We start from the raw sequence: 11,755 nt of genomic DNA, 5'->3' as shown, positions 1-11,755 counted from the left end.
GACATCATTAGGAAACCACTGTAACTGAGAACTGAATCATCACCCATTTTTCCTTACTATTATAGCATTTTCTTGAGGCATTCCCTTGTCAAATAGAGACAGCTTCACTTATGTAATTACTTTATGCATTCTGTGCTCTTCATAGAATCATATAATTGTTATGGTTGGAAAAGACCTTTAAGATCATCAAGTCCAACCACTCACCTCACACTGACAAGCCCACCACTAAACTAAACCATATCCCTCAGCACTTCATCTCTTAGTGAAGTGGCCAAAGTGACAACTCTTCTTTCCTCCCCAGTCATCTTATCTTTTAGACGGAACATGCTGGAAACACAAATACTTATGTTGTGTTTACAAAAATATCTAGATCAAAACATTTCACCCACTTGTGACCCTTGTGAGCATCCTGATGCCTGAAGCAACTTCTCCATAATTTCTCACAGACAGAAAATTCCCCAGCACTTCCTTCTTGCTGTCCTGTGTATGTATTTACTTTGCCCTGACATGCTTGCAGGTGAAGCCTCAAATGTTTTCAGTACAGTAGCTTTAATTTCTATGTGTTCTCTTCTATTTTAAGTGTGTACCAGTGACAACAGACAGTTCCAGAAAGCTTCACTACAAAACATATTGATGGTTTATTCGTGTAACGTGAAGTGTTTTGAGACTGAGATGCCTGTACAACTCTGATTTTTAGTGCCCGTTAACCACAGGACCTAGAGATACCATTGGGAGTACAGTTCTGGGACAGTACAACATGCCATCTCCAGTGAACACCACTGAAGCCTTCTTTGTAACCACAGATGTGTCAGTCTATCTATATTACAACCTTTTACACCACTGATCCCGCTGAATGGCAGCACAGCCTTCTGAGGAATCAGCCAGTCCTCCCAGTTTGATGTCATCAGTGACATCAGGGTACCCTCAGTCCCCTCATCCCCGTTGTTGATGAAGATGTTGAACAAAATTGGCCCCAGAACCGATCCCTGTGGAACTCCACTGGCCACAGGCCTCCAACTCAGTTCTGTGCCCTTGATCACCACTCTCTGGGCTTTGTCATTCAGCCAGTTCTCGATCCACCCCACTCATCCAAGTCACACTGCCTGAGCTTTCTGATGAGGATGTTGTGGGAGACAGTGTCAAAAGCCTTGCTGAAGTCAAGGTAGTTGACATCCACAGCTCTCCCCTCATCCAGCCAGCCAGTTATTCAGGTTGGTTAAGCAAGATTTCTCCTTGGTGAATCCATCTTAGTTCCCCTGATGACCATCTTTTCCTCCGTGTGTTTAGAGAAGATATCAAGTTTGAGCTGTTCCATCACCTTTCCAGGGATGGAGGGATGGAGGTGAGGCTGACTGGCCTGTAGTTTGCCAGGTCCTCCTTCCTGCCCTTTTTGAAGACTGGAGTGACATTGGCCTTTCTCCAGTCCTCAGCTCACTTGTGCTCCAGAATCATTCAGAAATGATAGACTGGCTTAATAATAACATCAGCCAGCTCCCTCAGCACTCCTGGGTGCGTATCATCAGGACCCATGGATTTACAAGTGTCCAGCTTATCCAACTCTAACCCAATCCCCAATTCACCAACAAAAGGTCTTCCATTCTCCAGACAATCTCACTATCCTTGCTGGACCAGGCTTCCCAAGGGCCAGCTCTGGCTGTAAAGACTAAAGCAAGGAAGGCATTCAGTAGTTCAGCCTTCTCTGCACCCTCTGTCACCAGGGCACCCACGTCATTCAGCAGCGGGCTCACATTCTCCCTCATCTTCCTTTTACTCCTGATGTACTTGAAGACGCCATTCTTTTCCTTTACATCCCTTGCCAGGTTTAATTCCAAAATGGGTTTTATACTTCCTGGTTTCATCCCTACATGCTCTGGCAACATTCTTATATCCTTCCCAAGCAATTAAGAACTTTTTCCACCATCTTTCTCCTTGAGTTGCTCCAGTAACTCCTTGTTCATCCATGCAGGCCCCTTACCTCCTTTTCCTGATTTCCTGCTTGTGGGGATACACTGATCCTCGGGTTAGAGGAAGCTGTGCCTGAAGATCGACCAGCGTTCTTGGGCACTTCTACCATCTTGAATCCTATCCCATGACATTCCTCCAAGCACGTCTTTGAAAAGGCCAAAGTCAGCTCCCCTGAAGTCCAGGGTCACAACTCAACTTGGTGTCCTGCTTCTTCCATGTAGGATCTTGAACTCCACCATCTCATGGTCACTGCAGCCAAGGTTGACTCCAACTTTCACATCCCCTTCCAGACTTTCTTTATTTGTTAGCATAAAGTCCAGCAACACACCCCTCCTTGTTGTTTTTTTAACCACCTGTGATATTAAGTTTTCATCAACACCTTGCAGTAATCTCCTGGACTGTGTATGCTTGGCTGAGTGGCTTTGCCAGCCAATAGCAGGATGGCTGAAGTCCCCTATAAGGACCAAGGATTGTGATTGTGAGGCAGCTCTCAGCTGTTTGTAGAAGGCCTCATCCACTTCCTCACCCTGATCAGGTGGCCTGTAACAAACTCCCACAATAGTATCACCCACACTACCCTGCCCTTTCTCACACATAAACAATCAATCCACCCCTCATCCCCACCCAGGCAGAGCTCAACCTACTCTTAATTGCTCTCTCACATGGAGCAACTCCACCTCCTTGCCTCCTAGGCCTGTCTTCCTTAAATAGTCCATAGCCATTCATGGCTGTACTCCAAGCATACAAGCTGCCCCACCAGGTTTCTGTAACCACAATGAGGTCATGGCCCTGCATCCTTACCCACATCTCCAGCTCCTCCTGCTTATTCCCCACACTGTGAGTGTTGGTGAAATCCTGTAAATAATTACACAGTCTACCACGTATTTGCATATTTATAAATCAAAAAAAAGCTGAACTTACAAATTTTATGTTGCTCGATCTGTACTAATATTTGATTAAAATAATTCTTTTTCCTTTTTTTGGGGAGGGAGGGGCAGACATTCCACTTGGTAGCACAAAGAGATTAGAACTTCTTTACAAGGAGTTTTAATTTCTTCATTTTTCTTTTCTCATCTGGGCTTTCCAGCTCAGGCATTGGGCAGTGTTATTCCATTACTGTATTATTTTTTTAAAAAAAAGTTATCCAAAAAACAAACAAAAAAACCTCCAAAGTTCGAACTCATACACATTTCAGAAAAATAAAGTATTCAGTTCAAACTGGCCCAAAAAAAAGAGCAGATTCATCATAAATGTCAACAAGATCCTGGGTCTCACCATACAATATGTGGTTAGGCCATTCATTCATCAGAAGCTTCTGTAAGATTTCATTTCTATAATCCATTACCTTCATTTCAGAAATCTGTCTCAGGGAAACGAGTATTTTGTTGGCGGCTGTTTGTTTCATAAAGAAACTAGTGGGAAAAAAAATTAACAAAAAAATATTTTTAAGGCATAAGTTCTCAGATTTAGAAATCACATCCCTTCCAAATGCATACATCTTTTCAACTGCAACTATACGGGCATCAACTGGATTTGATGGTAAAGTTGAGAAATAAGGCAGCAATGTTATTCAAAGAGAATCATAATGAACGTGCTCACTTTGGAAAAGAAATGCATTTTATTTTCTTTCCTCTGTTTACACCACTGTACTGTTGCTCAAATCAACTACGTACAGGGAAAAGAACATGTTATGAACTCTATGTTCCTGAGTTAATTATTGTTTATTATATCCTAGGACGTATTTACTACAGGACAAATTATAAATATGCTGAGGCAAACTCTCAGCTGGTATCAACTTACTGGGCTTCATTTAAATTCCAAGGAGAAGAGCTAGAAATTCAAAGTGCATAGAATACCAAAACCGTCTAACACTCCTTAGGCTTGTAAGAACTCCATAAAGTGAACCTACTTTAGCAGGGAGCGGGTGGACTAGTTGATCTCTAGAGGTCCCTTCCAACCCCTACCATTCTGTGAGTCTATGATAAGTAAGGTTACCACTGTCATGAATTCCCTCATATTTATTTAGCTATCAGTAAGATTACAGCAACTAAATCAGCATATTGTAATTAAGACTGAGTAATTCCGATGGCAGGGTTAAAAAAAGAGCTCTTCAAAATATTTTGACAAAATGATAACATTTTTTGATGACACAAGTGCAAAATTTAGATGATCATCTGAAACAAAATGAAGCACTCGCTTCTGAGTGTTTCATTTTGACTTGGCATTTAAAACAACCCAAAACTCCATTCAGCCTAAGCTGTCAACGAATTCTTTACAATGAAATCTCCCTGTCAGTCCACTTGCCTACTAGCTTGAGACTGCTTTCTGCTGATTTCCGTTATGATTTATGAAAAATCTCATTCATCTACAAAGGCAGCAGGAATTACTGAATTGTTTCACCAAGGGAAATTAATGACTGGACACTGTTAGTCTGATTTATGTCTAATTCTGTCTGCCAAAACAAAATCCCACATTTCTTATGACAATCCTATTCAAAAAGCAGCTTCAGCGTGAGGGAGGATCTACACTCAGTGATGAGACACCCGCCAGTCTGTCATGGATGGAGTAATGCACTTCACTTGTAAAAGAGAAGTAGTAATATGTTTATTGATACAGAAGTGATTTAACAAAGGTTGGTAGTAAATGTGACAGTCATATAACAAGATCCAATGGCAAAGTTCACTTGATATTCACCACATAGAAAACTGTTAGGGAGACCCTCCCATTAAGTCATGAAGTTCAGAAAGAACCCCCCTGCATTCTAAACTTTTCAAAAGGAAGTTTAGGTGGGGCTGCATCCAGACTTAGTCCCAGACTTGGTCAATGGTTTATGTCTAAAGAATTGTATGTGCACAATCGATCCTTTCAAAGCTTCAGCATGCTTTTCCCCAATTAATTTACCAAGTATCTGACACGGTAAGGATTCTCTCAGCCTTCAGGAGACAGATCACTGCTGTGCAGGACCTCAACAGGCCCCGGGTTGTCCACTGTTTATGGAGCAAGATGATTATAGTCATACTTGTGTACCAAGTGTTCTTATATGTCTCCTCAGAGTTCAATTTAAGCCAGTCTAGCCATCACCATCACCACTGGTGGCTACTGCTTAAGCAGAAAAAGAGCATGGGGGGAGGAGCACACTGTTACACAGTCATGACATGAAACAAGAGGAAGAGCATCTCAGAAGGAATGAGGAAAGGCAGTTACCTGTAAGACTGGAGCACCATAAGTTATTATTTTGATATAGCTCTGTGGACATTCTTTGATCTGAATGAGGTGATATCATAATACCATGAACCTGCTTCCAAATGCCCCAGTCAAAAAAAAAAAAAAAAAGTCACAAATATCCTAAAGTATTCTCTGTGTATCTTTAATCCTGCAAGGTTATCATTATGTATAAGATAAATGCTGCTAAAACAAGTTCTCAAAATTAAATCCTGATCTTTCATTCTTACAATTAACAATCTGGTACCTTTTCATCTAAGTCCAAATGACATTATCTGAGTGAAGATTCCACGCTCTCATTAGGCCAAAATCTTCTTGACTTGATTCCAGGCAAGACATCTCTAGAAAGATGTCTAGAATTGATTTGTAGAAAGTGCTGGATTGCATATTCTATTGAAATAAAAGCAGTATGGTATTATAGAATCATAGAATCATATGGGTTGGAAAAGACCTTTAAGATCATTGAGTTCAACCACTCACCGCACACTGCCAAGCCCATCACTAAACTAAACCACATCCATTTGGAGGCCTGTGGCCAGTGGAGTTCCACAGGGATCGGTTCTGGGGCCAGTCTTATTCAACATCTTCATCAATGACCTAGATGAGGGGACAGAGTGTACCCTCAGCAAGTTCGCTGATGACACCAAACTGGGAGGACTGGCTGATTCCCCAGAAGGCTGTGCTGCCATTCAGCGGGATCTCGACTGGCTGGAGAGCTGGGCAGAGAGGAACCTCATTTTCACAACAGGATCTTTGATCTCAGAGGTTTTGTTCATTAATATATTATTTAGTAACATCAGTGTGAGTAGTCTTGCATAAATTCTCTGAGATATTCATCATAAGGATGTGCTCTGTTCTTTTATCCACTTATTACTGCTTCACTGTTTGAACTATACAGCAAAATAGAAGTGTAAATTGCAAAGTCTTCATTTTATAATTTACTGAAAATAAAGACCAGAATGTATCTTCAGAGAGAATGCTGGATAAAAAAAGAATTTATCCAGAAGACTGAATGTCAAAATAAAGCATCCAAGCTTCAGCTGCCACAAGACACAGAAGAAGTATTTCTTGGAACAATAGTTGCTTTTGAGAGGGGAAAAAAAAATATTTTTTTCAGTAGAAATATGGACCTGCTTGAGCAGTTGGGTCAGACTAGATGATCTCTAAAGGTCCCTTCCAACACCTACCATTCTGTGATTCTGTGAAACTATATTTGTACTTTATGCTGATTGTAACATTATCCTTTAGGAGAAAAACAATTGCATTTGGTTATGAGAGATGTTACTCTGTAGACTTCACACAAATCATAAAAGTAAAGTTGGGTCTTCAAGGAAGGGACTCCAGATATATGAAAATTAAATCATTATTTGCTTCTTAGGTTGACTTTAACTTTCTGGTTATCCTAGAAAAATTCCAATGGCATTTACCTGTCAAGGATCCTCATTAGTAGTGTTTTTTTAGTTCTTCTAAATCTGATCTAAATCTGTCCAACTAAACATGATCATGTGGTTTCAGTGAGGCAGTTGTATTACAGAAAAAGATGAAGATACATCATAGATTTACCAATGGCATCCTCAGCTAATACGAGTAGAGTTATAACAGAAAGTTAAGTGCCATCCATTTTTAGAGTGAAAAAACTCAAAACCCTTGCCATCTTTTTAAGCCTTGGTAAATGGAATGCATTAGAGAAAATATTGGTTAGCTGAGGATCTCAAAATATCTTTTCTATCCCTTAGGCAAAAGTGCAGTCTAATTACTATAAGCAGTGGGTGAGCAAATGTTCAATTGTACAATTTTAGTATGATTTCTGCAATTCTCATTTTGTAAGAGCGGCTTCTTTTGTAGAGTGTTCTGTGGTCATTTAGAAACAGCTCAGGAAAAGTATTGGTGAACTGAACTCCATCTCAAAATAATGAACAAGACAGACTGATGGTCTGTGTTGGAATACTAAATTAACAAAATGGCTCAAAGTGTGTTGTCTATTTCTGGTTACTCATTCCTCCTGCATACAGTAACCCCAAGAAAAAAAATGCAAGAAGAGATGATCACAAAAAATGCAAATTTTGCAAGCATCTGTTGAACCATTTGATTTATATCCCTAAGGACTTCATATTCTAAAAAGGAGAGTTGCCAGTTCTGTCAAATGTTACTTCAGTGATATGCAGTATGATAAGTAAAATGTCCTTGCTTCTACTCTTTTATACACTTTGTGTGCAGATGAATGACATGTAGTGGTACTTTAATCAACTTATCAGCATCATTAAACATAACTGAACAGAAGCTACTATCAGCAGTGAATATTCTTCAGCATAAGAAGGTCAGTAAAATGTATTTCTTCACTGTCTCCAGACATTTTTTAAACTACTGTTGGTTAAGTGGGTTTCTGCAAACCGAGGAAGAAAACCATTTATTTGCTGAAAAGAATAATCCAAGCACCACTGAAGGTCAGCTAAAGGGATCTCATTGACGTTATTGGACTCAACCCAAGGTGTCAGGACTTTTAAGGGAACACAGATGTTGGGCAAACAATAACAAACCTTACACTGCTCCCAACTCTGTCTTCTCTGTTGAAAGTCATAGATCAAAACTTTAAGACTTCAAAGAGTCCCTCTCCTGGCTTGCTTTTGCAGCTCCCTATTTTGCCTGACTTCCTATTATTGAAAATTTCACTTCAGTCTCCATTCACATTGATCTGGGCTGCTGCTGAAGGAGTAACTGACAAGTTTGGAACAGGAGATCACAAACCAAGACAGACATCAAGTCAGCACAAATATCTTTCCAGAGGCCAGAACTACTGAGGAACAGGCTGGTGAAGCAGAGCATAGAAAATAAATTAGACGTGCAGTGGGTGTTAATGTGGGACTCTGTCCCTGGTTTTTTAATCGCATTATCTACAGAAGAGAATGGGAATACTGAGGGGTCTGGTTATGAAGACAGTTAAGCACTTTGCATTAAGGTCCTCCTGCAAAATTAGGGCAAATTCTACAGTTCCAGATTAAAAAATTTAAGTCCTTTTAATTCTTCCAAATATTTGGTGCATTTGACACATAATTACGCAGGATTCAATAAAGTAGCTGCTAAATAGCTTGACTGAATCTCTAGCTGCATCTATCTCAAACTCAACACTATAAAATAGCTAAAACAGGTGAGGTGCCTGAGGACTGGAGAAAGGCCAATGTCACTCCAGTCTTCAAAAAGGACAGGAAGGACAATCCAGGAAACTACAGGCCGGTCAGCCTCACCTCCATCCCTGGAAAGGTGATGGAACAACTCATCCTGAGTGTAGTCACTAAATATATGAAGGAAAAGATGGTTATCAAGGGGAGTCAACATGGATTCACCAAGGGGAAATCCTATTTGACCAAACTGATAGCCTTCTATGAGTGCACAACCAGATGGCTAGATGAGGGGAGAGCAGCGAATGTCATCTACCTTGACTTCAGCAAGGCTTTTGACACTGTCTCCCATAATATCCTCATCAAAAAGTTCAAGCAGTGTGGCTTGGATGAGTGACTCTCGGCAGCAGAGCTCCTGGCATCGTGACCTCCACAGAGCTGGAAGGGGATCCTTAGCAGCAAAGACATCAGTTGCCCATCTCTGCATTGTCAAGCAGGGCATAGGTTCAGGAGAGTGAAGATGTGGCTTCAGAGACTAGCTAAAATCAACAATGCAGCATCAACACCTGCCTTTCCTCCTACAGCAGCACCCGCCTTTCCTCCTGCTTTTCCTCCTGCATCCATGGCTTTTCCTCCACCAGCAACGCTTTTCTTTCCTCGTGCAGCAACAACAGCCTTTCCTCCTCCAGCAATACCATCTCTAGTTCACGATTCTCTGCTTGACGACTGTCTCCACTTCATGACCGTCTCTGGTTCACGTCTCTCTGCTTCATGACCTGCTCCACTTCACGACCCTCTCCACTTCACAACTCTCCAGGACCCTCCACACTTCATGACCATCTCCACTTCACGACTTTCCACTCTTCATGACCGTCTTCACTTCACGACTCTCCACTACACGACCCACTCCATGACCATCTCCACAACTCTCTCCACTTCACGACCATCTCTGGTTCACGACTCACTGCTTCATGACTCTCTCCACTTCATGACCGTCTCCACTACTCTCCACGACCCTCTCCACTTCATGATTCTCTCCAGTTCACAACTCTTTCCACGACCCTCTCTGCTTCGTGACCCTGCCTCCAGCATTCCAATAAAATATGCGTTTGTAGCATTAATAATGGTGGTCATGAATGAACAAGGTCTGTGTGGGGAAATCTCAACAACCAATCCACCACCAACTGTTGCACTGGCAACAGGCAGCGGGGCACTGTAAAAAGCGAGGGGTGCTCTTTGTGAGTGACTCGCTGTGAAGAGGCATCAAGAGATCCATCTGTAGATGGGACAATTAGTGGGGAAAGGTGCTGCCTGCCAGGGGCCAAGATCCCAGACATGGCTGAGAAAGAGCCACCTCTCATCAGGAGCATGAGCTACTGTCTCCTACTGTTCTCTCATGTAGGTATGAATGATGTAATGAGACACAACATTACCAAACTGGGAACAAGTGAAAGATAGGGGGAGGACAAGTTATCTCCTCTTCCATCCTGCACACCCCTCAGGAAAGGGAACAGTCAGTAAAAGGAAAATCACATAAATTTACTCCTGGCTTAGAGGTTAGTGCCAATAGGAAGGTTTCAGTTTCTATGAGAACAGGACCTTTGATGTCATTTGATAGGGCAGGATGGAATACACCTGTCTCACAAGGGCACTGGTATCTTTGGGAATAAGCTGGCCAACTTGATTAAGGTGCTTTAAACTGAAGGACTTGGCTGGAGCAGGGCGGCAGGGGAGTGCAAAATGGCAAAGTATGTGCCATCCTACCTAACAGAGAAACAGGTTAGGGAAGGAAATGCAATGATGCAGTCTCACTCCAAGGTGAGAAGTGGAAGGCTGACTGGCCTGAGGGAATGTTTAACAAGGGAGGATCACCTCGCACCCACCCAGGGAAACCCATCTGCTGGAGTGAGCTCCTGTGTTGCTTGTACATCAACACACACAGCCTGGAAAGTGAGCAGGGGGAACTAAAGATGTGGGTGCAGATATAGGGCGGCCATGATCTCACAGCAGTTACGCAGACATGGTGGGCCAGCTCACGTGGCTGGAGCACAGCCAGGAATGGCTATGTGCTGTTTAGGAAAGACAGGCAAATGAGGCAAGGGGCTGGAGTTGCTCTTTAGGTGAGAGAGCAGTTAGAGCACATTGAGCTCTGCCTGTGTGGGGATGAGGGGTGGGTTGAGTGCTTGTGGGTGAGAACTAAGGGACAGGGTAGTGTGGGTGATACTACTGTGGCAGTTTACTATAAGCCACCTGATCAGAAAGAGGAAGTGGATGAGGCCTTCTGAAAAACAGCTAAGAGCTGCCTCACAATCATAATTCCTGGTCCTCATGGGGACTTCAAGCACCCTGATATTTGCTGGCAAAGCCACTCAGCCAAGCACACACAGGCCAGGAGATTCCTGCAGAGTGCTGATGACAACTTCCTGTCACAAGTGGTCAAGGAGCCAAGGAGGAGGGGTGTGCTGCTGGACTTAGTCTGGTTGGGGATGTGAAGGTTGGAGGCAGCTTTTGCTGCAGTGACCGTAAGATAGCAGAGTTCAAGATCCTGTGTGGAAGAAGCAGGACACACCAAGCAGGATTATGACCCTGGATTTCAGGCATGCTGACTTGGGCTTCTTCAAAGACCTGCTTGAAGGGATCTCATGGGATAAGATCCTTAGAAGGTAGAAGTGCCCAAGAGAGCTGCTTGATCTTCAAGTGCCACTTTCTCCAGGCCCCGGATAAGTGTGTCCCCACATGCAAGAAAGCAGGAAAAGGAGGCTTGAACATGGATGAACAAATCTCTGCTATGAGAACTCAGGGAGAAAGCAGCCATCTATGAGAGGTGGAAGCAGGGCATGGTTTACATTCCCAGGCTCACATTACCAGGTACCCAAAGGTTATATTAAGTCCTTAACTAAAACTCTCTTTGGAAAATATGTGTATTTTTTACATGTATTAGTGCCAGAAGGTAGTCTCAAAAGTTCTCTCATTATAAAGAAAACAATTTTTACAATCAGTCCTGTAAATTGAAATTCTTAACAACAAAAGCTATCTTTGAAAATGAAGGCTGAAGAATGTAACCTTATTATCATTGGTACATGACTTTAGTTTTCTTAATGGCAAAAGAAAGGTAGCAATTATAATGAACGATTTGTCAAGGTCAGTGATTTCATTTATATGAGCTAAGCAGTTAAGCTTATATAAGCTAAGTCCTTTCTTTTTATAAAATCCTCAGAAAATGGTAAAACCTAGGTTTATCAGAATACAAAGAACTCTACAGTTTCAAGGAAATCTCTAACTTCCTTGGAAAACATAGGAATTATTTTCTCTCTATGATGTTCTAAGCAGTGCAGCAGTACTCCAGGTATTAAGCCACTAAGTGTTATTAAAAGGGTATAAAGAAACAGACAAAGAAGAGAAATGGTAAAGGTCAACAAGGCAGACACAGATGGATTACTCCTTTCTTCTCT

The sequence above is a fragment of the Colius striatus genome, chromosome 3 (genome assembly GCF_028858725.1).
Source record: "Colius striatus isolate bColStr4 chromosome 3, bColStr4.1.hap1, whole genome shotgun sequence".
Taxonomy (NCBI): domain Eukaryota; kingdom Metazoa; phylum Chordata; class Aves; order Coliiformes; family Coliidae; genus Colius; species Colius striatus.
This window is presented reverse-complemented; position numbering follows the sequence as displayed.